Source organism: Chionomys nivalis, chromosome 22, assembly GCF_950005125.1.
Source record: "Chionomys nivalis chromosome 22, mChiNiv1.1, whole genome shotgun sequence".
Classification (NCBI taxonomy): Eukaryota; Metazoa; Chordata; class Mammalia; order Rodentia; family Cricetidae; genus Chionomys; species Chionomys nivalis.
In genome coordinates, this window is record NC_080107.1 from 43,882,110 (window position 1) to 43,909,321 (window position 27,212).

The window sequence follows — 27,212 nt, forward strand, 5'->3', positions numbered from 1 at the left end:
CAGCTGTGAGCTGCCTATGCTTTTTTTTAATTTTTTTTAATGTATACAATATTCTTTCTGCGTGTACACCTGCAGGCCAGAAGAGGGCACCAGACCTCATTATAGATGGTTGTGAACCACCATGTGGTTGCTGGGAATTGAACTCAGTACCTTTGGAAGAGCAGGCAATGCTCTTCACCGCTGAGCCATCTCTCCAGCCCTGCCTATGCTTTCTTACCCACTGAGCCATCTCTCCAGCCTCTCGTGGTTTTTTTGTTTCTTTTTAATTTTGTGTGTGCATGTGTGTGTATGTATGTGTGGTACGTGTGTGTTGTGTACACGTGTGTGTGCGCTGCATACAGGTGTGCAAGCAATGGCCAGTAGAGAACACCCAGTGTCCTACTGTAGAAGTCTGACAGGACTTCTCAGTGAATCTGGAGTTGGACTGGAATCAAGCCCTGCTGTTACAGGCACGTGTGTGGGTGCTGGGATTGAAACTCAGACCCTCACTGGGTGTTCGTGGTGCACACCTTTAATCCCAGCACTCAGGAGGCAGAGGCAGGCAGATCTCTGAGTTCAAAGCCAGTCTGGTCTACAGATTGGATTCCAGGACAGCCAGGACTATGCAGAGAAGCCCTATCTCAAAAACCTCAGACCCTCACGTGTGTGCAGCATTCTGACACACTGAGCCATCTTTCCAGCCCCTTCATCTTTCATCTTTGCCTTCCCCTAACTGTCTAAAATTTGTGTATGTGTGTATGAGTGTTTTGTCCGTGTGTATGTCTGTTCACCACTTGCATGCCTGGTACTTGCTAATGCCATAAGAGGACATCAGGTCCCTTGAAACTAGAGTTATAGACACCTGTGGGCTGCCATGTGGGAACTGGGAACCGAACCCAGGTCCTCTGGAAGAACAGCTGGTGCTCTTAACCGCTGAGCCATTCTCTCTCTCAGTGTCTGAGGTTTTAGGAATCTCTTCGCTGCTGGCTTTTCATCACTGACTGCCTAACAGGTGGCACCTTCTCTATTGACGGCGCCCGAGAGCACAGCAGGGCCTTAACGAGAGTCCTGCTCACACACGTGTAGGATGACACACTGAGAACATGGCCAAAGATCAACATAACCCAACCACCGAGACATCCAGATGGAAGGTCGAGAAGGGGGCCTGACACCCCCAGCTGTGTCTAGAGCGCCTCTTCCCCTGAGAGCACCCCAGAAACATGGGGGTGAGTGAAAGGAATGAGGCTGGCAAAGGCTCCTATTGTTCTGCTTTCAAAACAGACCAGTAACCTGGACACGCATGTCTAGGGACCCATCATGGGCAGGAGCAAACATTCATCAGTGAATGTAGGATGCTCTGACACATGCTACAGTCTCCGTTTTGTTTTTGTTTTCGGTTTTTTTTTTTTTTTTTGAGATGGAAAAAGAGATCAGGAGATGTGCGATGGGAATGGCTACACCATATAAATATATTTGCTGCCATTGAACTGTACATAGAAAAATGCTTAAGATGGAAATTAATTTCTTTTTGACGTAAGCTTCCAGCCCAGGCTGGCCTTGAACTGTGGATTCTCCTGCCTCTGTTTCCCTGGGGCTGGAAACACAAGCGTGCATCACTGTGTCCAACAAGACAGCAGACTATGTCAAGGGCATTTTACTGCAATCCTTTTTTAAATGAAAGGGAGCTGGGGAGCTGGCTCAGCCTGTAAACCTTCTCCCATAAACATGAGGACCTGAGTTCGGCTTCCCGGTGACCAAGTCAAGCAAGCAAACAAACAGATAAATAAATGTTTTGTGAACAGCAGCTCACACCTGTAATCCCAGCACTAGGGAGCAGAGACAGGAGGTCCCTGGGGCTCACTGGCCAGTCAGCCCAGTCAAACCAGTGAGAAAATCCTGTTTCAAAAGATAAAGAAGATGCCCAGTGTTGGGCTCTGACTTACACACACACAGAGACACACACACACACGCATGCTCACCAGCATGCACAAGCACACACATAAACAATTTTTAAGAAGGATGTAAAGTCAATACGCTAAGAAACTGGTTTTCCCTGGCAGTGACAGTAAAGACACAACACTGACTCCAGGTGACACGGCAAGGCCCTCCACCAGCCCACAGGGCTCCTCATCCTTACCCTCACCTTGCCCATCTCTCCCGAACCTGACCTTGGGTCCGCCTGGAATCTAGGCTAACCTGGAAACAGAACCCACGCTTGCTGTGACACGGAGGAGTCCAGAGTGTGCCTGCTTCTTCACTCTGCTCGCTCCTCTTTTCTGGCAAGGATCCAGCCCATAATTAGGCAGCCTCCCAGAGGAGACAGAGTTCTTCCTGCCCAAATGACAAGCTGTGGATTATGCAGATCTTTCCAGATGTGGCATTTGTCTCCCTGGCAATGCTGCAGGTGGCTGTAGGTTTGCTTGGCTGCAGAGCTCCACCAGACACCTCATCCTCACAAATACCTCCCTCCTTTGCATCTGCTAATGCCCAGGACTTCCGCTGGCAAACTCACTCTCCTCTGCTCTGGAAGGGCCCCGGGGAGGAAGCAGCAAGGGGACGGCTGTTTTTGAAAGAGGGGCATGCTGAGCCCTTCACCCTCGTGCAGCTGCTCAGCTCTCATCTCTGGGGTGTCCGAGCACCTGCATCCAAGGCCCTGGAGGCCCAGCACCACCTCCCCAGGGGCCAGTACAAAGTCGGTAATGAATGGCGGGTGAATGAACTCAACGCTTGATTGGGTGAAATGGGCAATCAGCCCTGAGCTGCTGCTGAGTCCATGAAGCAATATGGGTACAAAATGCACTTTGCAACCCAAACGAGCCATTCTCAAGTGCCAATATCTGCTATTCAGGTGTGCCTGGGAGCTCCTGCGTGACACTTGGAGGTCTGTTTTCAAGGTGACACTCTGATGTCACAGCCACACCGTCTTCCCTTTCCTATGTTGGGGTAAACACGGGAAAACTGCTACCCACATACGGCTGAACGACAAAACTGACATCTTGACAATTCAGTCATCTAAACTGAGTCTGGCTGAAGGGACGGTTCACCAAGAAAGTTTGTTTCGCATGTGAGAGACTCACAACTATTTAAAATTGAAACAAAATTAGATGAGCATGAATTCCATTGATAAATAAATGAATAATGAAGAACAAGTTACATCTGAAGTTTAAACATCTATATTTACTTTGTGTGTATGTGTGTGCACACACACAATCACAAGCCACGGCACATGTGGAGGTCATAGGGCAACTGTCAGGAGTCACTTTCCTCCCACCACATAGGTCCTAGAGATTGAACATGTGCTATCAGCTTTGTTATCAAGCCCCTTTACACGCTGAGCCATCTTATCAGCTCCCAAAACTGTCAAAATAAAATAAAATAAAAACTTTAAAAGAGCTGGAGAGCTGGTTCAGCACTTATGAGCACTTGTTACTCTTGCAGAGGACCTGAGTTCGGCTCTCAGCATCCCCACGGTGGTTCACAATCATCCCTAACTGCAGCTCCAAAGAATCTGACCCTCCTTTTGCAAGTAAAACATACATACACATAAAACAAATAGATCTAAAAAATATTTTAAGAAAGAGAGAAGTCAGGGGTTGTGAGGGATAGGTGCACACTGCCCATACTGAACAAATGGTTAATTCTATAGTGTGCAAAATTCCACTTCCATTCACTAAACTGGGCAGGATCACCCATCTATATAAAACAACTATGAAGGCCAGCCCCAGCGGCACACACCTTTAATCCCTATACTCAGGAGGAAAAGACAGGTGGATCTCTGTGAGTTCGAAGTCACCCTGGTCTTCTGCCAGGCCAGTCGGGGCTCTACAGGGAGATCACATCTAAAACAAACAAACAAAGCAAAAACAAATACAATCTATGAGATAAGAATTATATGACTGGAAGGTCATACAGGATAGATTATAACAGCACAGCTATGTTTTCCTCTTGGATAAATGCCACCAGGATATTAATGTCACTCTGTCCAGACGAGGATCACTTGACTGTGTGGCTTCCCTGAGAGTTCCCAGACTCCCCGAGGAAGGGCACAGGCTTCATGGGTCTTATTCCCTGTGTTCCTAGTACCTAGAAATTCCTAGGACCTAGTACAGTAGGTGCCAAGTAGTTAAATGGCTGCCACCCACCAAGTGGCATTAAGACCGAACAGGAAGCAGAAGGTCTGGGGCCGGCGCAGTGCTTCTGCATTGGCTGAACCTGAGGATTTGGTGGATGTGGGCTAAGATGTCAAGCTTCTAACAGGGCTCAGGTTGTGTAAGCCACTGTCCCGGTTCCAGTGTCTACCCCCGCTTAAGGAGCAAATACCAGGGATGACAGACCCCCACACACACCACAGCCTTGTTTTTTAAAACAAAACCCAGCAGCTTTTCAATACACTCTGCGCTTTTGAACCTGGCGTTCTTTCCCTCTAGTCCCTGCTCCCTCTCTCCTCCCACGGAGGCCCGCTAAGCTCTCCTTGTTGATTCTCGCGGAAAGCTGATTAAGGTAATTGGCAACTTTTTCCCGTGATTCCGAGGTAAGCTGTCATCTCAAGGAGAAGCCGTCCACTCCAATTCAGAACACCCATTTTTCGATGTTTTCTTCTCTGCAGCGGGAGAAGAGAAGAGAGCGAATCTGTGGCCCCCCCCCCAAAGAAACACGCTCTTCGTCTCCCTCTGTTTCCGAGCGTGTAAACTCAGCTGGAATCACAGCTAATAAATAGGTCATCTTGTACTTTCAAAATAAAAACACGCCGGATTTCAGTGGAATAGCGGCTGTACGTTAAAAAAAGCTGTCAACTTCACTACAATTTCCCTGAACCCTGCACTGTAGAGAGGTACCCTGTCACTCAGAGCCCAGCACACTTCTACTGAAATATCTCCTTGACTGCGTAAATAATGAGCGGCACTGCACGGAAATATCTAGGCCCAGAGCCACCTTCCTCCGGTCTCTCAAAGAAGCCGGATGCAAATGACAGGTGGAGGGGGTCCTGCTCCTCAGCTGTTCACTTTGGGAACGAAGGTGGGCGGCCCCCACCACCCCTGGCGTTGTGCATCTCAGACGCAGCCGGGAGGGGTAAGGAGAGAAAGTGTTGGAAACAGACAGAGGTCCCTGCAAGTTTCAAATCAAGGAGGCTGGACTGCCATTCAACAACTTAGTTTGAACTGAACACACAGGGGCTGTGGCAAAAAACGAAAAAAAAAAGAAATGGGTTATATTGCTAAGAAAGAATGGCTCAGACCCCAGGAGGTGTTTTTTTGTTTGTTTGTTTGTTTTGGATTTTCGAGACAGGGTTTCTCTGTAGCTTTTGGTTCCTGTCCTAGAGCTAGCTCTTCTAGACCAGGCTGACCTCGAACTCACAGAGATCCGCCTGCCTCTGCCTCCCGAGTGCTGGGATTAAAGGCGTGCGCCACCACCGCCTGGCTCCAGGAGGTGTTTATGACAACAGGAGGCCCACACCCCTGCGGGCTCAAGGGGCAGGCTTAAGAATTGCTGTAGGATCCTCTCCTCCTGCAGGTCTTGTTTAGATGAATGCAGGGTGACATTTCCTGGGTAGGGCTCCCCTCATTCATCAACACTGCCGCCCAGCAGACGTCCTCTGGCTCTTAGAATCTTTCTGCACTCTCTTCTGCAACATTTCCCCAGTCTTAAGTATATGGGTTGTGTTGTCGATGTATCTATTAGGGTTGGGCACCCCATGGCCAGTTTTTCTTATTTTTTTGTTTTGTTGTTGTTGTTGTTTGGATACAGGGTTTCTCTGTGTAGTCCTGGCTGTCCTAGAACTCACTCTGTAAACCAAGCTGGTCTTGAACTCACAGAGATCTACCAGTTTCTGCCTCCTGAGTGCTGGGATTAAAGGTGTGCGCCACCACCATCTGGCTTTCTCTTGGCATTTTTACCATTTGTCGATTTCTGTTGACATGCCATTATGGATAGGGGGAAAAAAATCCAAGTCCCATCCATAGATGAAAAGCTACAGGTTTTTAATGGCTTCTGAGAGAGAGAGAGATTAGGTTTTCTCCAGGGACCAGCCCCAGGGTCTTCTGTATTCATTTCAATCCCTTACCTCTCCCTAGAATCCTGGATGACATCGACTAAGGCCATCAGCACCCACTATGCACTGGACAAGGGAAAGAAAGGAAGGGTGGATTTGGGTAGAGTCCCGCGGGTGAGCCGAGCGTCCTGGGGTCTAGAGGGTGTCTTAGGTACCCTTCTTACCGCGTGACCAAACACTAGACAAGAAGTAACTTCAGGAAGAGTGGGGTATTTTGGTTCACAATCCGGGAAGATACAGTCCTTCGTGGTGAAGGCATGGTAGTAGGAACAGGAGTCAGCCGGTCACATCCCAGCCACAGTCAGGAAGCAGAGGGCGAACAGGAAGTAAGGCTGAGAATGGGCAGAATGTGAGGGTGGCTACCAAAACTCAAGGCCCACCAGCAGCAGACTCGGTTCCTTCAGCAATGCCCCACCTCCTGACTGTTCCACACCCTTTCAAAACAGCACCTCCAGCTGGGGACCGCATGCTCTGATAAAGGAGCCTGTGAGGGGCATTCCGCATTTGAGCCTCAGGAGAGGGCATTCGTGTCTCAGATGCTCTGGGGCCAGCAGGTGTTTTCCCCAGTCAAACCGAGGTATAAAGTGAGGTAGGTTATAGTTTGCTGGGTGTTTTCGTCCCCCACCCTTCTTTTCAACTCTTCCTGTGTCCTCCTACTCCCCTTCAAATTCATAACAATTTCTTCTTTTCTTGTTATTGTTGTATGTACAAATCCACCCCTTGTTTCTTTCCCTTGTCCCATGCACAGTGGGTGGGGAGGACATCTTCAGGTGACATCATTCAGAATTTTAGGGCAAGGTAAAGGCTGGAAATAAACACAGAGGACTCTGGATTCTGCTCACGGGATCGAAGGAGGTGCTCATGCCAGACGCCGTTAAACTCCGTGTTAACTGAACTCTCGCCATCTTTCCAGTCAGAACCAAATGCTGAAGAGTTCTTCCAGTAAACAGACATCTCGATCTACAGGGCCACCAATGAGGACAGCAGGGCTTTCCGAAGTAATTGGGCCTTTTGGACTTAGCGAGGTGGGTAACTGAGAAGGACCCAGATGACTTCTATTAGGTTCAGTATGAAGGCGGCTCTTCTAGAACCCCCCAGCTGCTGTGTTGACAAGTGATGACACAGCATGGGTCACTAGTGATCGGCTTGGTGCGTGGCTTATGCCGTGTAGAGCAATGATGAAGGGGACCAGGCTCGCAGTAAATCTTTGAAATTTTTCTATCAGGACCCCCCCCCCATGGAAGTTATGACATCACGTGAACAGATAAGTGGGTGACCGGCGACATTTTCATTAGCCCACTCATTTTCTGTCTCCCGAGCCTTCAGGGGTAGAGAAAGGATTGTTTTAATTAGCCGGGTTGAAAAGTCCTGCACTGGGGGCTGGAGAGATGGCTCAGTGGTTAAGAGCATTGCCTGCTCTTCCAAAGGTCCTGAGTTCAATTCCCAGTAACCACATGGTGGCTCGCAACCATCTGCAATAAGGTCTGGTGCCCTCTTCTGGCCTTCAGCATACACACAGATAGACTGTTGTATACATAATAAATAATAAATATTAAAAAAAAAAAAGTAGGTTCTCTTAAAAAAAAAAAAAAAAGAAAAGTCCTGCACTGGTGGCCATCCTCCCTGCTGTTCCCAGGATTACCCTATCGGGTAATCAGTACAATGACAGAGCATCCCAGCCCAAGAAGCCACCTGGGAGGCAACAGAAGCAAGGGGGCCTCCCAGTCCGTGTTAAGCGCTTTCAAACACTGTTCTTTCTTTGGGCATTCAAGTCTGATTAACACACAATATTGGGCTTTATCAAACAGCTCAATATCCTGCCACTAAGGATCCCATTGTAGTTTGAGACCAGCTATGTGTCCTCCTGATTTTCCTTTTGTGTCCTGGGCTGTTTAGGCAAAGCAGGCGTCTGATGAGCGACGGTGATCATGGTTTCAAAGTCCTCATTTGGATTTCCTCCTGAAAAGCTCAGCTAGCAAGGCTGCCCATACACACCTCCACTGCTCCCAGGCGCTGAGTGGCTGAGAGCGCAGCGTCCTTGACGTGACTTGCGCGTCAATGGCATGGAATTAGTGTGTCTCAGTGAGGCCAAATGCAAATGCACAGCTTCCGCCCACCTGTGTGCAGAGATGACGGTGCCTTCCTTGAAGAAAACCCATCTTGAAGTATTAAAGGACCTTAAGTTTGAGTTGAAAATAAATCTAGACATGTGTAGGCATGCCAAAGCTATTGTTGACTAGGACACTGTCTCCCAGGTCCTCATTAACCGTTCCTGTATTCGCTCATCCTGCATTTGTTGAGCATCTACGTCAAACACTATGGGTGCTGGGGGTGCAGAGACCAAGAGGACCCAGCTTCTGCCCACAAGGAACCCCCCAAAGCAAACGTTTAATGTGATGGGGAGGGCAAGAAGAGAAATCTATGTTATGACATTATGGCTGCAGATATCGGGGTGCATAACAATCTCAGAGCAGGGGTGGGGTGCCCAAAGACTTCCAGAAGAAGAGGACTGAGATGGCTTCTACAAGATGACTGGAGAACGGCACATCGAGCCCTGGGGGGCACAGTGGGGAGCAGAGAAACTACATGGGGTAGGGACAGCAGCCTGCTCGCTGCCAGGTGACCGGCTCCTGACTACTGGGTATCCATCCCTGCGGTGGTGTCAAGGTTTAAAGTCCTGTAACAGGGGAATGCTGGAAATGAACTCTGCCTCTTCTATCCACAGATTCGATAGCCACGGATTTAGGACTCACTGATAGAAAATACTAGGGCCCGCTGTTTTTCTCATCATTGTGCCTTAATCAACTCTCTCCTTAGCATTTACATGTATTAACCATTATCATTTAGATTTCATCTAAAGTATATGGAAGGTCTAAGGATGTAGCTCAGTTGCTAGAGCATTTGCCTAGCACACACTAGGCTTGGATTCCATTCTCAGCACCAGGTAAGCTAGGCATAGGGGCACACGCCTGGAATCTCAGCACTCAAGAGCTAGAGGCAAGTAGATGGTTTCAGGTTATCCTCTGCTACATAGGGAGTTCAAAGCCAGTCTGAGCTACATGGGACCATGTCTAAGTAAGTAAGTGGAAGCGACAAACCACCACCGCAGCCTCCTTGGCAGGAGATGCAGGCAGGCACAGAGCGGACAGGTCCCAGAGGCTTCAGGACCAGGTGTGCCTCAGTCCCAGCACGCAGAACTATGTCAGGTATGAGATGTCCCTGTTTCTACCTCTCCTTGCCATGCTTGGAAGGAACTTCACTACCAGGGTTACCCACAGTGTGCCCACTCTTCTTTAGAACCGAACAATCAGCATCTGTGGGCGAGGAGTCAACAGGGAGTAATGGGGTTGACCTGCGTCTCCAAGACCTGGGTATTGCAATCCAAACTCCCACTACCTTAAGATGTGGCCTAACCCAACGTGCCTGAGAGAATGCCCTGTGAAGAAAAATATCACATCTCCGTGCTGAGGCACAAGCCCTGTAACTTTGGCTGTCTGGCCATGAAGCCACCAAGGTCTGACCTTTTTTCTAAGGAGTTATTTATTTTATTTGTACGGGTATATGCCTGCACGCATCTCTGGGCACCACATGCATGAAGTGCTCAGAGAGGCCAGAAGAGGTTACCTGGCCCGCTGGACTTACAGACAGTTGTGAACTGCCATGTGCCCACATGAGACCCAGAGTCCTCTGCAAGAACAGCACATGCTCTTGACCGCAGAGCCGTCACTCCAGCTCCTAAGTTCTTATTATTTATTTATTTTAAAGATTTATTTATTTATTATGTATACAGTATTCTCAGTACTCTGCCTGCAGGCCAGAAGAGGGCACAGATCTCATTGCAGATGGTTGTGAGCCACCATGTGGTTGCTGGGAATTGAACTCAGGACCTTTGGAAGAGCAGGCGGTGCTCTTAACCACTGAGCCATCTCTCTAGCCCCTTTATTTATTTTTTTAAGACAGGATCTCACTGTGTTGCCCAGCTGGTTTGGAACTCACAAGAGTTGGGGTGAGGGCTGTGCCCCGAGCTGGGCTCCACCACGGCTCAGCTAAATGTCTGCTTAGGACACTTCTCCTTTACAGTTCGCTATGGGCCTTGGGAACTGAGAGGGGGAAATTGCTAGATACAAAAATGAGAATTTTTTTTAAATTATTGTATATTAATTAAACAAAATAGTGGGTTTTATTATGTTTTTATGCATGATCTTGACTACCTCAATTACCTTCCCTTGTCCCCTGTCTATAATACCACACTGGTTCCCTTTCTCGTCTCATACAGAACCTTTTATACTTTATTTTTTAAAATATTTGTATTAATTCTTTGACGCTCTACTTTTGTGCCTTTTTTAAAAATATAGATTCCATGTGTGAAAGGCAACACGGTACCTGTCTGCCTGAGTCCAGCTCATTGTGCCTGCTGTAACAACTTCTAGTTCATCCATTTTCCGGCCAGGAACACGACTTTCTTCTTCCTTTTTTTTTTTTTTTTTTTTATGGTTTTTCGAGGCAGGGTTTCTCTGTGATTTTGGAGCCTGTCCTGGAACTAGCTCTTGTAGACCAGGCTGGTCTCGAACTCACAGAGATCCGCCTGCCTCTGCCTCCCGAGTGCTGGGATTAAAGGCGTGTGCCACCACCACCCGGCTAACTTTCTTCTTCCTTATGACCGAGTAACACTCCGTGATGTATCAGTACTGCATTTTCATCCTCTATCATCCGCTGGGACGCCCAGGCTGGTTCCCTAAGCCTGCTGTTGTGACTGGACTGGTGGAAAAGGTGTGCGGTATCTCTGGAGCAGGGCGCTGACTTTGATTCCTCAGGGTGTATGCTCAGGATTGTTATAGCTGGATCATACGATAGTCCTATTCTTAATTTTTTTGAGGAACTTTCATACTGATTTTCAGTATGATTTGCTGTGGTTCACAGTTCCATCCACAACATAGAAGGGTCCCTTTCCCTGCATCTCATTCAGTATTTGTCATTTGTTTTCGTCATCTTTCTTGTTTTTAAGTATTTTGTATTTTAAGTTTTTTATTCATTTTACATACTAACCACAGTTCCCCCTCCCTCCACTCCTCCCGCTCCCCTGTCTCTGTCTTTCTTAATTTTTTTTCTAATTTTAAGTATATGAATGTTTTGTCTGCATGTATGTTGTTTATTTCATGCATGCCAAGTGCCCAAGGAGGCCATAAAAGGCATTAGATCTCCTGAGCTGGAAGACGTTTTGAGCTGCCGTATAGGCGCTGGGAACCGAACCTAGGTCCTCTGGAAGAACCCAGGTCCTCTGGAAGAGTAACCAATGCTCTTAACCGCTGAGCTGTCTGCAGTTTGTTTTCTTGATGGCAGCCAGAGTGCCCAGGGAGTTACAATGGCACCCATGGGCTTGGAGCTGGGCTGGCACCAGCAGGCAGAGATAGGTGGGAAAGGGGAGGAGGCAATGGCTCAAATGCAGAGAGGTTCTATTGCAAAGGGAAGCTGGGGAGACAGCTCGGCTGGTATGGTACTTACTGCATGAGCACGGGGGCTGGGGTCTGACTCCACAGCACCCACACAGATGCCCAGCTGGCACAGCAGCCGCCTGTGATCCCAGCATTCCTGGGAAGTCAACTATACTAGGAGACTAGCTGGGTAGCTAGACTGACAGAATAGACTCTGGGTTCAGCAAGAGACCCTACCTCAGGAAATACAGTGGAAAGTAATTGAGGAAGACACCTGACGTCAACATCCGGCCTCCGCTAGCATGACCACACACATGCAAGCAGGCATACACACATGAACACACACCACACAAATACATACGAAAACAAGCTTTTTTTTTTTTTTAAAGACCAGTAAACAGTGTGGAAGGAGGTCTTGCTACCTCATCATGGGAAAAGAAAAAGTCCTTGCCGGAGGCAGAAGCACAGCCCCTGATGCCGGAGATGTCACTTCCGAGCAGCCCAAGCCTGGGTGAGGCTGGCTCACCTGCATTCCCCAGCACACTCTCCGAAGCCCGGAAATAACTCTGCAGCAGGCTTTTTATATCGGTGGGTTTTCCCATTATTATCCAGCATCTTGTTTCTATTTAGATTAATAACCATGTAATGATCACCTTTGCTGATTTAGATGGTGTCATTTTAAGAAATCATGGGTCTATCCATCTCCTGTTTCCCCTTTCCCTCTGCCCTCCTGGAATTATTCCCGAAGAAGAAACCAATTAATAGCAGCTTGACTGCTCCAACGCAGCTCTTTGTACAGTGTAGCGATGCCTAATGGAGTTTTAATTTCCCCATGGTGAGTCAATATTTACTTTAAGAAAGAAAAATGTCACCATAAACCACTGCCCCCAGTGAATTTGGTAGCACAACGAGTGAGCGGATTTTTTTTCTTCTTCTTCTTTTTTTGGCAAACGGATGGAGAGCTGTCAGAGATTGGGAGTGGGGATGGGATAGAGATGGGGGAAACACTTGAACAAACAGGGTTGTGGAAAGGATGGAGGTTATTAAATATTTTGCTTTGCAAATGTAGTTGACTTTCGGGAAGTCAAGCACAGTTTAAAGGGCCTGAAACAAAGTCATTACAGACACAGAAGAGCAACAATTCATTCCAGCCTCTTAATAACTTGCGGGGAGCTGAGAGGGAGGCGTTTTTTCAGGCATTCCCCACTTGAAGCCATTCTGGCTGTTTCCCACTTTCCCCCAGCTAGGCTTGAGTTGAAACCAAATCCTATTTCTTACAAAACCTCATTAAGACTTTTCAGGAGCGTTCAGTGCTATAAAGTTCCCAGATGCTTTCTCTTAGTGAGTCTGTCCAGAAACGATGTAGCTCATCGTACTGAAAGATAGTTTCATTTCACAACTCAAACGCTCTGTGAAGAATCTCCCTTGCCAAATGAACGTTGTATACGGAACTTGTCACAGTCCTTTCTCCTGACACAAATGAAAGATAGCATTGCCTGGCAAGTATGTAAAACAGCTCCGACAAGGTAGCAAGGCGAGACAAAGAAACACAGATTCTGATGCTGGTTCGGAAGCTGAGGGGAGGAGGGGGTCCTTTACAGAATGACTGGCCAGCTTTCGAATGTTCCAGGTAACAACAGAACAAGCCGCTTTCATGTAGACTTCTCAATGATATAATGACCCCGCTTCTAATTAGCCAAAACATGACAAAAATCTCAACTTCTACAGCAGTAAAAGCTGCCAAGGAGATCACCCAAGTGACAAGGCTCTTCCTTCAAAAGTTTGCGGGTGCCCATGGTGGCTGTAATTATGAGCTCCAACACGGTGGGAGATTGTTTTGAGTGTATTTAAAAAAATAAACAAAGTAAAGGACCACCCTTTCATTAGATCTGGGCTCATCTCATGTCAGTGACTTTTTTTTCTCCTATTGAAATTGTTCATTGAAGGTTGGTATCTGTTTATCATCCCCAAATTACATTTCTGTTTTCTTAGGGACTGTAGCCTTTAAAAAAAAAAATCACATTCGGTGTCTAGTTAGTAACAAGAAAAGACTCCTAAAACTGCAATTTCAGAGGGAAAAAAAGCCACAAGCAAGAACCCCAGATTGTACCTCTGAGTCCCCAAAGGCATCGCGCTTCTTTGTTCTGCTAAGAAAAATTAACCTCAGTCTCAGCTCTGGGCCCCCAGGTTGATTACCATAGCCATTTAAATACTGTAATCTCATTTTCATCCTGGGGATAAGGGGAGGGGGGTGCTGAGAAGGGATTGGGGAGTGAGGCTGGAGAGAGAAAGAGAGCCAGGGAGGGGAGAAGCCGGAATAAATTTATCTGACAAAGGGATCGTGCCTTTCCGTGTACAGAACCTATTTCGGATCCTTCCACTTGATTGGAAAAGTTGATGAAGTTTAAATGAAGCAGAATTAGAACCTCAGGCTGCCCGAGTATTGACGGGGGAGCTTCGCAAGAATGTGCAATTCAATAACCACGGTTTGCGCAGAGGACAAGGGAGAGGCCTAAATGGTATAATCTTCAATCGCGTCCAACATTCACACTGACAAGGCAGGGTAATGAGTTAGGCCAGATCAGGCCTGTTGGTTAAAGAAATTAATCCCTCCCGCTGCCCAGAGACAGGCTTTGATGCCTATTGTGTGGCCCAGCCCAGTCTATCTAAATGGAAACTAACGGGGCAGGGCCAGCACCCGCTTTTCATTGCTGAGACTAATCTGATAACAATTTGCTTTCTCTGATTAGGGAGGTAGAGAGAAGGGACCATGTGTAGGAGAAGAGAAGCAGGGCACCTTCTCTTTGAAAGGGTGAGGCCATTCCCAGAGGCCTGGACAGAGCTGTGGCTGGAGACATCCCAGCTTTAGGGACGGCAGATACACGCTCTTCAAATGACCCCAAAGTCCAGGCTTTCCTGGGAAACCAAAAAGCCATGCTGATTTTTGGTGATGCCTCTTAAAATATAAGTGGTGTCCCTGCCAATGCAGATTCTGAAGTCCTGACCTGTTCTCAATGTCCTTTGCCCGGGGGGCCGTCTTCCGGTGCCCTTGTTGTGACATGCATGTTGCCCTTCCCAGGGTGTCCATGTTCATGAAACCCAACTTCTCCTCTTGTCTGGCCACATTTCCTATGGAAAACGAACTTCCTCTCAGCCACTTTAGTCCCTCTGGATCACCCCCGGATACCAGCCTCTCCTCTCCTCTTCCCAACTCTTGCATCCCTGTGAAGTCATCTCATCCACCTGTACTAGTGTGGCTCATCTGCCAGCCCCATGGAACTCTTATGAGCCCAGGTAAGGCCTCCACAGATGAGCCTGCCTCTGTAGGCTGATCCAGACCTGCTGGATCCTTCTGTCCTATCAGGACAAAGTTGTCTCCTAAGGTACCAGGCAGTAACACACATCGCCTGATAAGCGGCGAACCCATTCTAGCCACAGATACCAATCCCGCCATTTGCCCTCTGTGTGACCTTGGGGATGTCACCCATACTGAGCTCAAAATGTGGATCTCACAGAGCTGAGAGGCTATATACAAAAAATGTGGTACTGAGGGGGTTGGTGTGCAGCTCAGTGGTAGAACACCTTCCCTAGCGAGGGGACATCCTGAGCTCTGTCCCCAGCACGTAAGGAAAAGAGGAAGAAAGGCCACGATTTTGAGTATATTTGAATGGGAAACATGAATAAGGAAGGCAGCAGTGGGCAATCACCTGGGCAAGAGATGCTAGGATTGACTGTGTCGGTAGCTTCCCTTTGATAGCGCACACGAGCGTGTGTGTGTGTGTGTGTGTGTGTGTGTGTGTGTGCATGCATATGAAGGCCAGAGACAAATCAGTGAGGAAATCAGTCCTGTTTCTCTACCATGTGAGACCTAAGGATGGAACTCAGGCTGGAAGGCTGAGTGGTGAGTGCCTTTACCCATTGATAAGCCTCAAAGTCTTCACAAGCATGACAGGAAAGAAGGATGGAAGGGAGGGAGGGAGGGAGGGAGGGAGGGAGGGAGGGAGGGAGGGAGGGAGGGAGGGAGGGAGGAGAGAGGGAGAGAGGGAGGGAGGGAATGGCTTGACACTTGAGAGGCTCTTGATGACTGGCAGCCATCGCTGTCACTAAATTCTTCTGATTTGGTTGGTACTTTTGCTGTGGCCTGGTGCTGTAGGGTCCCCGCTTGGCTTGGCTGGTTCCTCTGGCTGACTTCAGGCAATTTGTGTGAACTCTAAGCCTCGGTCTCACAGCTGTACAATGGGAACAGGAGTACCTGCCACCTTTTAGAGATGTTGCAAAGGCACAGGGGATGTGATGCATGCATCGGGAGGCCCATTTGCTCCTCTGGGAGGTCAGCAGGTCCAATGGGTCTCTGGTCGAGAGTGTAAGGTTCTGGGCTCAGCCTCATCCTTGAATTCCCACTCTGGAAGAAGCCAAACCCAGGAGCACCCTGCCACCAGAACTGTTGAAGAAAGCCTGGGGCTCTCGGGAACGTGGGGCAGACTCCTGCTTTCCTTTTGGAAGAGGAGTGTCTAAAAGATTTACTTAAGCCTCTGAATTCATGCCCACTGGGTGTCTCCAGAGCTGGCAAAATCTTCAGTGACAGTTTATAAAGCTTTTGGAAGCAAGCATAGCACTCGGCCCAAAGGGACCTCAGAGCCTCTCCTGAAGGTTCTCAAACAGCCGGTGACACTCGCAGCATTTCAGACTCGGGCTTGTTGAGTTTGCAAAAAGTAAACAAATTGAAGATTCTAACCCTAACCCATCAGTGAGGCATATGTCCTGCCATCATCTAGCTCCCAGCAGCCAGCTTGAGAAGAGACCAGGATGCTCCCAACTCACCCACTTCAACAATCACACACAGTGACCTCTGTCTGTACCTAGATGCCCAAGCCCCTCAGTGCAGGAAGAGGCACAGTGGCTGGGACTGATGTGGATTTTGGAGGCCTTTGGGGTATATGTCCTTTAGTCCTTAGCTTTGGGTTCTTCAAGTCTTTCCAGGCCAGACACAGCCTCATCTTAGCCCTTCCTGTTCCCAGGGACTCATGGTGACCATCCTGCCCTCATCCTTCTCCAGGGTGCCAGGTTAGCCCTGAATACACTTCCAGAAAAAGTGTTTTGTTTTTTGTTTTGTTTGTTTTTTTCAAGACATGGTTTCTCTATAGCTTTGGAGCCTGTCCTGAAACTCACTTTGTAGATCAGGCTGGCTTTGAACTCACAGAGATCCTCCTGTCTCTGTCTCCCGAGTGCAGGGATTAAAGGCATGCCCCACCACCACCCGGCTCCACAAAACCTCTTACTTTGCCTGGAATCACTTCCTCTCAACAGCTACCAAACACAACACAAACACTCCACTCCTCTGAGAAGGTCAGGCTTAAAAGCCTAGAAGTGGGTCTAGCCTCTGGTAACAGGTCCCTCGGCAGCCTTGTCCTGAAGAACACTGGTCTTACTGCCTGTTTTCCAAGGCCTGTCTGCTGCAGGGACAAAGGCTACCTTGTCCCATGAGGTGCTCCTGGTGGACAGACAGCTAGACCCAGATATCTGGCAAGTAGCTGAGCGTGTGAAGTTAGTGTGGGCTCAGGCTGGCTGCAAGGGAATCCAGGGTTTCGGAAACGAGACTGAAGGACTTGAGAGGGGCACCACACAGACCATGAGGTCATCACTGTGGTCCCAGGGCCAGGCACACCTAATTCAGAGGAAGTGTGTGTCACACAGTACAAGAATGAGTGAATGCATAAATGACACACAGCCAGGAGAGGAGCGAAGGAGTCCAGTGTAGCTATCTGGTGCACCCTCCACCCCACCACACCACATAGATACTATCTATCCCCTCTCCCAAAACACTTTTCTCCCCCAGCCAAACACTGACTGACCCGGTAACGAATGAAGCACCAGCTTCAGGCACTCACTAGCCCAGGGCCTCTTCCAAGCTCCTGACTGTGATTTCTGGAACTATTTATCATTTCGTATTCTGACTTTGTAGCGTGCCTGCCTGGCATGCACAACCCTCTGAGTTCAACTCCCACCCAAAGAAAACCAAGCTTTGTAGCACATGCCTGGAACCCAGCACTCAGGAGGTGGAGGCAGGAGAATCAAGAGTTCAAAGCCATCCTTGACTACATGGTGAGTTCAAAACCAGGCTTGGCTACATGAGACTATCTCAAATAAAATTCTTTATTTTTTAAAGAATGATCCTAAAGCTTCCTGTTTAGGGAATCTGACTCCGTTCTCACCTCTCCAGCTCCCTGCACACAGCTTCTGACCTTCCTGCAAGACCTCCCTTGCTTCCTGCTGCCCACAGCCCTGAGCAGGGATCCCACCCTGACCGGGCTACTGTAGATTCTAAGCCTCCCCTGTTTTTTCTTGTCTGTCTTCTGCCTGCTGGGCTGTGGGCTCCGTGAGAGCAACGCCCAGACCTGTACCCATCCCTCCACCAGGTGCATAAGGCGCCCTCAGAAAGGAAGCGTTGGCTAAAGCAGCAAAAGAATGATTGTTGGTTTTTGTTTTTGTTTGTTTGTTTGTTTGTTTGTTTTTCGAGACAGGGTTTCTCTGTAGCTTTTTCTGGAACTCGCTCTGTTAGGACAGGCTGTCCTCGAACTCAGAGATCCACCTCTGCCTCCTGTGTGCTGGGATTAAAGGCATGTGCCACCACCACCCAGCAGACTGCCATTTTCTACCAATTCCTTCAGAGCCCTCACAGAATCAGAGGAGGTTTGGTCCTTCTCGCTGGGAGCACCTGCACAACGCTGACTGTCCTGCGACATCTGCCCAGCCCAGCCTCCCTCCAGCGGCCCCTCCTCCATCCATACCCAAGTCAGATCAACTCACTTGACAATCCAGACCAGCTGTACAGTCCTTTCTGCTCCTGCCTCGACTTCTGAATGTGGCGCCTTGACCTTCCTCTCCTCTCCTTCCACCCTCAATAACTTGGTTCCAATCTTCAAAGACCAGTGATTCCCCGGTCAAAACTATCAGCCCACTGGACACAGATCTTTAAACCCCTTGTACTTCCAGCCAGGCCTCCCCATCACAGGGCAATAAAACATTTGCTCACGGACTGATGTGTTCATTATCAATTTCAAATGCCTCCCGTAACCAGACCAAACAACAGCCAAAGCCAAGCTCTGTTGTTTATTTTTGCAGTGCTAAACAAGTGTTCAAATCCCGAGCTACTCAGTTTCTGTATTTTTTTTTTTTTTTTTTTTTTTTTTTGGCTTTTCGAGACAGGGTTTTTCTGTGGCTTTGGAGGCTGTCCTGGAACTAGCTCTTGGAGACCAGGCTGGTCTCAAACTCACAAAGATCCGCCTGCCTCTGCCTCCCAAGTGCTGGGATTAAAGGCGTGCGCCACCACCGCCTGGCCAGTTTCTGTATTCTTAAGAGCTCTGCTAGAAGGCAGAGGGAACATAGAAATGCAATTCTATAAAATTCAAATAATGACATCTTAAGGTGGTGGCATGGCCTAATTCACTCTGGTCCACTAAACGGAACGGGTGGAGTCAGCAGCAAACTTCCCCTTCACTCAAATGCCACAGCCTCTCCGCAAGCTCTTCGGGCATCCCAACTTCGTGAAAGGCTGTGACATCCAAGCATCGGAAAACTGGGACTTTTTCTCTGGTGCAATGATCCAGTTTAGATGCTCTATGGTCACGTGCAAATGGCCAGCCACCTGGCAGCAGTGTGGCCATCCATCCCTTGAAACCAAAGAGCTTCTAAGGCGATGCTTTTATTCCCTTAGACAAAACACAAAGAGTGCTCGTCCACACAAAGACACTTAGCTTGCATGCTTCTGAGTTCCCCCGCCTCCCAGATATGTATTGTTTGGTTCCTATAAAAGATCAAAACTCCCTCTTTGGGGGTCATTATGTATTTTCTGCAGTCCTTTTGACGGACCCTTCCCCCTTTCTGGGTGTTGCCTGTGCTGAACTTTAAGTTCATTGACCCATGTCTGTTTCTTGACCCACCCCTGGTGTGCCTTTAAATTATTGGGTGGATCATTACAGCTGTTTTCCTTCTAAAACTCATTGCTGTTACCCTGAAATGTGATATTTAGTGCTACGCGAAAGCGCAAGATCTGCCATGGGGTGCTGACCCACTATGAGCTTAATTTTTCTACACTGCGTCAATCCTCCACCTGAAATCTTAACTTAGTTCATGCAGAGTGAGACAGGACCCTGGACATCTGCAAAGCTCATACACCAATCAGTGATTGCTCAACAAACCGGTCTCTCTGCTAATGAGTTTACTTAATGAGTTATTGAGCCGCACCGCAAGAAGGCTGAAAAATATTATTTTTCTTAAATTGCAATGTGGGCAGGGATTGAAGCAGACAAGTTGCAGACAAACATCACTAAGGGGAAAGAAACAGACTGAAGGAGGAGATGGTTTAAAATAGCATCTGCCGTCGGGGAGGACAGGCAGAAGCAAGCAAAGAGAGAAGCAGCTCAGACCAACTGTTTGCTTTCCGTGAGTCTACATTAGATTTTCCAGAGGCTGTGTTGAGCTACAAACAAGCCCCCCCCCCTTTTGCTTATGGCTCTAGTTCAAGATCCCTCAGTCTCAAAACTGTTGACATTTGGAGACTGGTTCCTAGATGCAGGCGGGAGGAGCTGGTTTCACATTATGACAAATTGAGCAGCATCCATGACCTCTGCCCACCAACGAGGGGCCGACAGCACCTCCCTGCCAGCTTCACCAACCAAAAACAGTGGGTTCTAGAAATAAGTTCCTTGGAGTCCGTTGATCTCCAAAGTACGTATCACTGAGTAAAACTGCCCTCCTCAGCTTAGAGCCATCAACGTCACTCAAGTGTTTTCCTGTTTCTGTGAGGTAGCATCCCATCTCCACGAGCCTGGACACATGGGTGAGACAAGCCCAGCAGAGCTCTTCATCTGGCTTAACCAGAGTACGTTGTCGGCTCTAGGGTAGGGTAAGAAAGTTTGGGGTAGAGACAGTGTCGCTCAGTTAGAGCGCACACTGGGATAAGCATCAGCACTTGATAAACATGAAAACTCACCGGGTTTAGACTCAACATTACATTTAGATTTTTTTATTTAAAAAAAGTATGTGTGTGTACCTGTGTGAGTTTATATGTACTACATGTGTGCAGGTGCCTGAGGAGATCACAAGAGGGAGTAAAATCCCTTGGAGCTAGAGCTACAGGGGGTTGGAAGCCACCTCACATGGGTGCTGGGAACCGAACCCCGCTCCCCTGAAAGTTCCCAGTGAGCACTCTTAATTGCTGAGCCATCTCTTCAGCCCTTAACATTTACCTAACATCAACAGCTCAGTACGCAAGGGTTGCCTTAAGGAACAAAAGTATTTGTGATGGGGTGCATAGAAAACCAAAGAACTTGCTTTTAAAGTGCTCTCTGCACTTGGGAGGCAGAGGCAGGCAGACTCTGTGAGTTTGAGACCAGCCTGGTCTACAAGAGCTAGTTCCAGGACAGGCTCCAAAACCACAGAGAAACCCTGTCTCGAAAAACAAAAAAATAAAAAAAAATAAAAAAATAAAGTGCTCTCTGGGGGTACCCATGGCTAACCACGACCTAGTGATCCCATGGAATCCTCATTACTCTCCTATGACCAGGTACCAACTCTGGTCTCCTCACTGATAGAAGAAATGGAGTCTCGGAAATAATACCTCCCACTCCTGGGTGGCAGAACAAGCAAGTGGCTGGCATCTGTTGGCTCCAGAACCACTCTAGTGGCCTCCCCTCCATAAGGGAGCTCAGCTTCATACCTGCTTAGCCAACTTGGAATTGTGTTCTCATTTGCACTGATGGAAGAACTTGAACAAGGAACCAGGGGACGTTTGTGCTTAAAGTTGAATTGTAGCCACTGGTTAGGTTAGTTTCCTTGGCATTCGTTTGAAGAAGGCAAACGAGAGTTGCTGTATTTGCTAAACCTGACCGAGGCTGCACATTCTTGGTGCTGTGCCCCCTTTGTTTTGCCTGCCACCCTGAAGGTCACCAGGCAGGAGGGAGAGTCCAGCAGGCACATTGCTGGGTTTAACACATCCAGGTCTCGAGGGCTAGGACAAAGTTCTGTGACTTTCCTGCAAGAATAGAAAATCTCAGATTGGGAAAGGCCCAATCTTCCCGGATAAAAAACATTTACAAGGCTCCCAAACAGGAATGCAGAGCCGACAGCTCAGAACTAGACCTTAAAGTGCAGCTACAATATTGGAGAGCCCGCGTGAACGTTTCATGCAGGATGCTTTTAATGAGATGTGTTTTCTTCTTAAGCTTTGAGAAGGAGGATGCAGGCTGAAGAGGTTAAGAGCACTGGCTGCTCTTCCAGAGGTCCTGAGTTCAGTTCCCAGCACCCACAGGGTGGCTCACAGCCATCTGTAGTGGGATCTGATGCCCTCTGCTGGCATAAAGGCATGTATATAAGGATGCTCTGAGTGACTGACTGATTGGTGCCTATTTATTTTGTGGCACTGAGTGGGGGTGGAGGGTAGTGATTCATATGCACTAGGCACAGCTCTACCCTCAGTCTAGACGCAATCTTAAAGATAGAATGACTCCATTTGTGAGATCTCCAAGGTTTCTGGGACCCCTAGAAAGGTTTGAAACCACTGTAATAGGAAACAGGGTTTGAAGGCAGAGAGCTGATCAGCTGGTTAAAGAACTTGCTGTGCAAACGCCATGCCCTGAGTTCTATCCCTGGAAGCCACGTGGGGTCAGAGAACTGACTTCAAAAGGTGCCCTCCGATCACCACACAAGTAAACAAAAGATGAAGGAGCCTGACATGCATAGCAGCCAGCGCTGGGTTCAGAGTGTTCTGAAAGCTATAAGGAATAACCGCTGACCCGTCCACCTGGGTCTCAGCGTTCTTCCTGAAGATCAGCCTTCCCTTCAAGCCCCAGCCATGTTCTGAGGGTCACATAATCAGAGGGTGACTGGGTTTAATAGGAAGAACCCCAGTTCTGAGGTCTTGTCTTCATCCATGCACCTCCTTGTGCTAAGAGACAGAAGAGAAAGGTGACTCTGCAGCTATGCCTGGGCAGCTGTCCTGGGAGCTGCAGTGAGGAGCCAGTGGAGGAGGCAGCCGCCCTGGGGACTGCAGTGAGGAGCCAGGAGAGAGGGCAGCTCTTCTCTCTGGAATGGTCACAGACTTAGGCAGTGAGGTTTGTTCACTGCTTCATCTGCTGCCCTCTGAAGGGATAAGGCTGGGCATCAGCCAGAGGGAGGCTTTGATTTAAATGAGGAAAAGGGGACAGCCATTAGAAGGAAAGGAAGGAAGGAAGGAAGGAAGGAAGGAAGGAAGGAAGGAAGGAAGGAAGGAAGGAAGGAAGGAAGGAAGTTGACAAGGTGGCTCTCACTTGTAATCCCATAATCCCAGTTTTTGGGAGGTGAAGATGGGTGGATCCCTGGGGCTCCCTGGCCAGCCAGACTAACTTATTTGTTGAGTTCCAGGTTAGTGAGATCCTGTCTCAAAACCAAGGTGGATGGCTTCTGAAAAACAACACCTGAGGTTGACCTCTGACCTCTGCACACATACACACACAAACATGCACACAGGTATGCACAAACACACACACACAATGCAGTAGTGAGCACACACAAACATGCACACACTCACAAGAAGGAAGAGGGAGAGGAGAAATGAGAGGGAGGAGGAGAAAGAGGGGAAGGAGGGAAAGAGGAGGGGAGGGGGAGAAAGAGGAAAAGAGGGAAGGAGGGAAGAGGAGGTGGGAAGGAGGAGGAAGGGAGGAGGGAGAGGACAAGGAAGGAATGGAGAAAACAAGGATGGATAAACCCACAGCAATGCATCCGGCCCAGACTGAACCACAGGATGGTTTTTAATTCCTCACTAACATTTCATTTCCTCCCATTACACTGTAATTGAATGTAAAGGGGCTGAGCGATCACAGCCATATTCTCTTCGGCAGACAGACCACACACAATATTTTCCCACCCTGTAATGAAAACACTGGTATCTTTGTGCAGGCGGGCTTTGGACAGCCTGCCTTCCTAATGCCCATCGCTGTCTCCGTGTTTACGCTCACCAGCAGTAATATTTATTCGAGCCGTTAGGCTATTAGTGGGCATGGTGTGCTCGCCTGGCTTTGTAGAGCATCCAATTTGAACACACTCGCTCCAGATAAACACTTCCTTGTGCTGGTAATGATAACAACTCAACGCAGCACTGAGTCTTATGAACTGGAACTTGAGTTGGCACGAACAGCCCCTAATGCTTGGAGTGGAAGGAAGAGCGGAATCACTCTGCACAGAGTGCTGGCTTTGCCAATCTCCTGACCCCTAACATGGACCTTCTTACGATACCTTCTCCCTAAAACTGAATGCCCTGGGCTTCTGCTTCACTGGAAAACTCAGAGGAGGTGACTTGTGACATTGTTTGACTTCTTTCGTATGTGTACCTATGCTTCTGTGTCTGTGTGTGTATGTCCAATGGTATATCTGTGTGTCTACATGCCTGGACATATGAGTCTGTGTGTGCCTGTATCTCTGTGTATCTTATTTCTCCATGTAAACCCTAAACGGTCAAGTCCCTGGGGGCAGAGGCTAAGTTCTGAACTTGTTTCTATGCCCCCACCCCAGCTTAGAATGACCCCCCCCGCACCTACTAAACATTAAAAACCCTGAGGAATCCATACTGCTGACTTCTGCAGGGACACTGAGTGGATGGCGCTGGGTCAGACTCACTTGCGAGCACTTTCCAGGCTGTACCACACCTGGGTTACCCTTGATTAATTAGTCATGGCTTGCGGCCAAAACAGCATGAGGTGGTAATTCAGGAGGGGGGGGGCGGCTCCTCCCACTTCTGATACCAGGTCACAGCAGCACCCCAGGGTGAGTGTCTTCCCCCCCCCAAAGGAGATACATTTGATGCGGGCAAACTTCCTTCTAGCCTCAAATGTTTGATTCTATTACTTTATTTTACAAATGTGTGCTCTTCTTATTTGTGACATAAACCCCCACAGGAAAGAAAAAAACAAAGTCACTAATAAATTATGAAAAAAATCAGGTGCCCTGATCATTTGTACTTTCTGAGGGTGCTGGGTTCAATCAGTCCCACTCCCGTGCAGCAACCTGCCTCTCCGGGGCGACAGCAGACTCAGAGCTGTCAGCGGAGCAAGCCGCACAGCCTCTCCCCATAATTGTATTGACAGGGTATCAGCCAAGTTGCCGCGGTGGGAAGGGTACACCTTGACAGGTTTTGTGAGGGAGCCTGGGAGGCTACTGTGGCAGGATTCTATGTTGCGTCTCTGGATTCTAGGGAAATGAGAATCAAGCAGGATAAAGCTAGGTTCTCTCTCAATTTAATTTTATACTTCCCACAGAGTCACCCTGAAGGGGAAGCTGGTTGGCTGCACATCACTTGACAATAGAGAAGCCCTTGCCAATGGAAACTATTTACATTACTTTTGTAGTTGCATAAAACACCATAAGGCCGCAATTAACTGTCATTAAACAAGCCGTTTGCTTGGGTTTCTGCGAGGTGATCGGTTGGTGAGTGTCTATAGATAAAAAACACCTGCTTGCAAATCTGAGGCTTTCCCTTTTCCTCTGGTTGCTGCGGCCTCTTGAAGACATGTTTTTGAATAACTAATGCAGATATGTTCTGGTAAATTCCATGGGTGGGAAATACTAGGGCTGTATTTGTTTGGCTGCATTTGAACTTGGAGAAAAAGAAAAAGGAAAGGAACAAACAAAAACTGCTGAACCTTGCCATGAGGGGAAACAATGTGAGTGATGGCCTCTTCATGCGGGGAAATAAGTATTTCCAGGGTTGCCGTGTCATCTGATAGAGATGCGCTCCTTCAGGCTCAGGAAGAGACAACGGTAAAATACAACTCAGTTGCCATCATCCCCAAAGACACCAGACCCAAGCATACTCACACGAGGAGGAGGGATTCACTCCCACACTAGGGCCAACAAAATGAGCAACCCCCGTAAAGGAGCCTACAAGTCGAGCACAGGAGAAATGATAGAACTGTATTTTTTTTTAATGTTCTGGAACCCTAACTACTTTTATTATTTCCATTTTCTTTAAAGCCCAAACTCTCAATGTTTCAGAATTCAGATTTTCTTTACATAGAGAAAGCTGGCTGGGATGCAGTGGCGTGGCTTTTAAGCCAGCTCTGGTAGAACCTGGAGTCAAAAGCCTGGCAGCGATTTCCCCATGCACTGGCTTACAGGGAGCTCTAGCAACAAGGAGAGGCTCAGCTTCCTTTCCACATTCCCTCTCTGCCAACCTTAAAGCAGTCTGGGTTTTGACGGAAGATCTTACAGAAAGGGGTAAATATTGAATGTGTACATCAGCATCCTAACCGCTACCACTACCGGTGCTTCAAAAACCAAGGACAGAGTTGGAGGGAAACACTGCCCCCTGCTGTCACCAAAGAGCGCCAGGACCCTGCACTGGTGGATCACCATGGACCAGGACAGCCTGAAAACAGACCCCCATTGGTGGATCAATCACCACCAATACGTTGTAAAAAAAATGATCGTTCCTCAACTCCAGCTCCAGAAACAAGGATGGAATTTATCCGGAAGGCTGTTAGGCTGGCGCCACCTTACAGCTCAAATGCTGTCCTTGACATAACCAGGGGGGAAGCAAAGGGGGAAGAGAGGGGTGTTTCATACACCGAATTTACATGCATTGCTATGTACAAATGCTAAACATATGGTGCGCTATATAGAACACGTGTTTTTGCTATACATATATACATGTATAATGCGTGTGTATGCAGATATACATGTGTCACTTGGAGCGAACATTACGCGAGAATTCACTGTGGCAGTGACTGTAGAGCCCTTTGTCTCATATCTGAGTGGGAAGGCGCTGCACACTGGTGACAGCTGGTTAAAGCAATGGCTGGACAGCAGAGCAGCCACTGATAGGTGGTACTTGAGTCTGTCCTTGGCCCACAGTAAATCCCAACCGTCTGTCCCACGTGCCTGTTGAGGTCAGCTCTCCAAGAAGTAAGCAAAGGCTCTGTCGCACTAGGGAGCCATCTCAGAAGTCTGGTGCAAAGGATGCTGCTGCACCCTATACTGCACCTAACTTCCTTCCTGCTGCGAACATTAACTAGCCCGAAAATGTCCAGGAGCGTCACTGATTTCCCAGGAGTCAAAGAATGCAGCCAGTTATAGCACAGCTAAGAAAAACCAGGTTCCCTTCACAAAAAGAAGGAACGAAAGGAAGGAGTTGGGGAAGGGAGGGAAAGAAAAGGAAGAAAGGGAAAGAGGAGGGGAGGGAAGAAAAAGAAGGAGAAAGAGGAAAGGAGAAGGGAAAGAGAGAGATCGCATCACTCTGGGTTCTAAACAGTGCCTGGAGTCAGAGAAATCATGATTACTGAATCCATGGTTACCATCGGCGCGCCCATCACCCTCCGCACCCTGAACCTGGGAAACTGAGTACATTCTTAGAAGCACACTGCCCTCTAGTGGCCACAGGTAAACTTGCTCCAGGACTACCTTGATAAAAGTTAAACTTTAACTTGATTCCCCCCCCCCCCCCCCCCCGCACTTAGGAGCAGAGCCACGCCCACGTGGAGTTTTCAACCAGGCGGGAAAACAGAGTAAAGCACAGATGTCCGACACTGAAAGGGAAGGTGATTCAGCCATAACGCTGCTCGCACGCTAGTGCTGGCCAGGCCTCAAAGTGAGTATTTGCACCTCCCCACACACACTTAAGGTTTCCACGAGAGTCCCGGAGCGCCTGCTGCACAGTAGACCAAAGGTGCTGGGAAAAGTGGATATTCGGGTGGCAAGCTCATGAAAGGGTGCCTGCGACCTGT

General features: G+C 48.4%; 1 protein-coding gene across 1 annotated transcript in view; it reads right to left on the reverse strand.

Moving 5' to 3' along the window:
* The window catches only part of Cfap77 (cilia and flagella associated protein 77), a 124,851-nt gene that overhangs the window by 97,138 nt on the left and 501 nt on the right, over nucleotides 1–27,212 (reverse strand). The window lies entirely within an intron of this gene.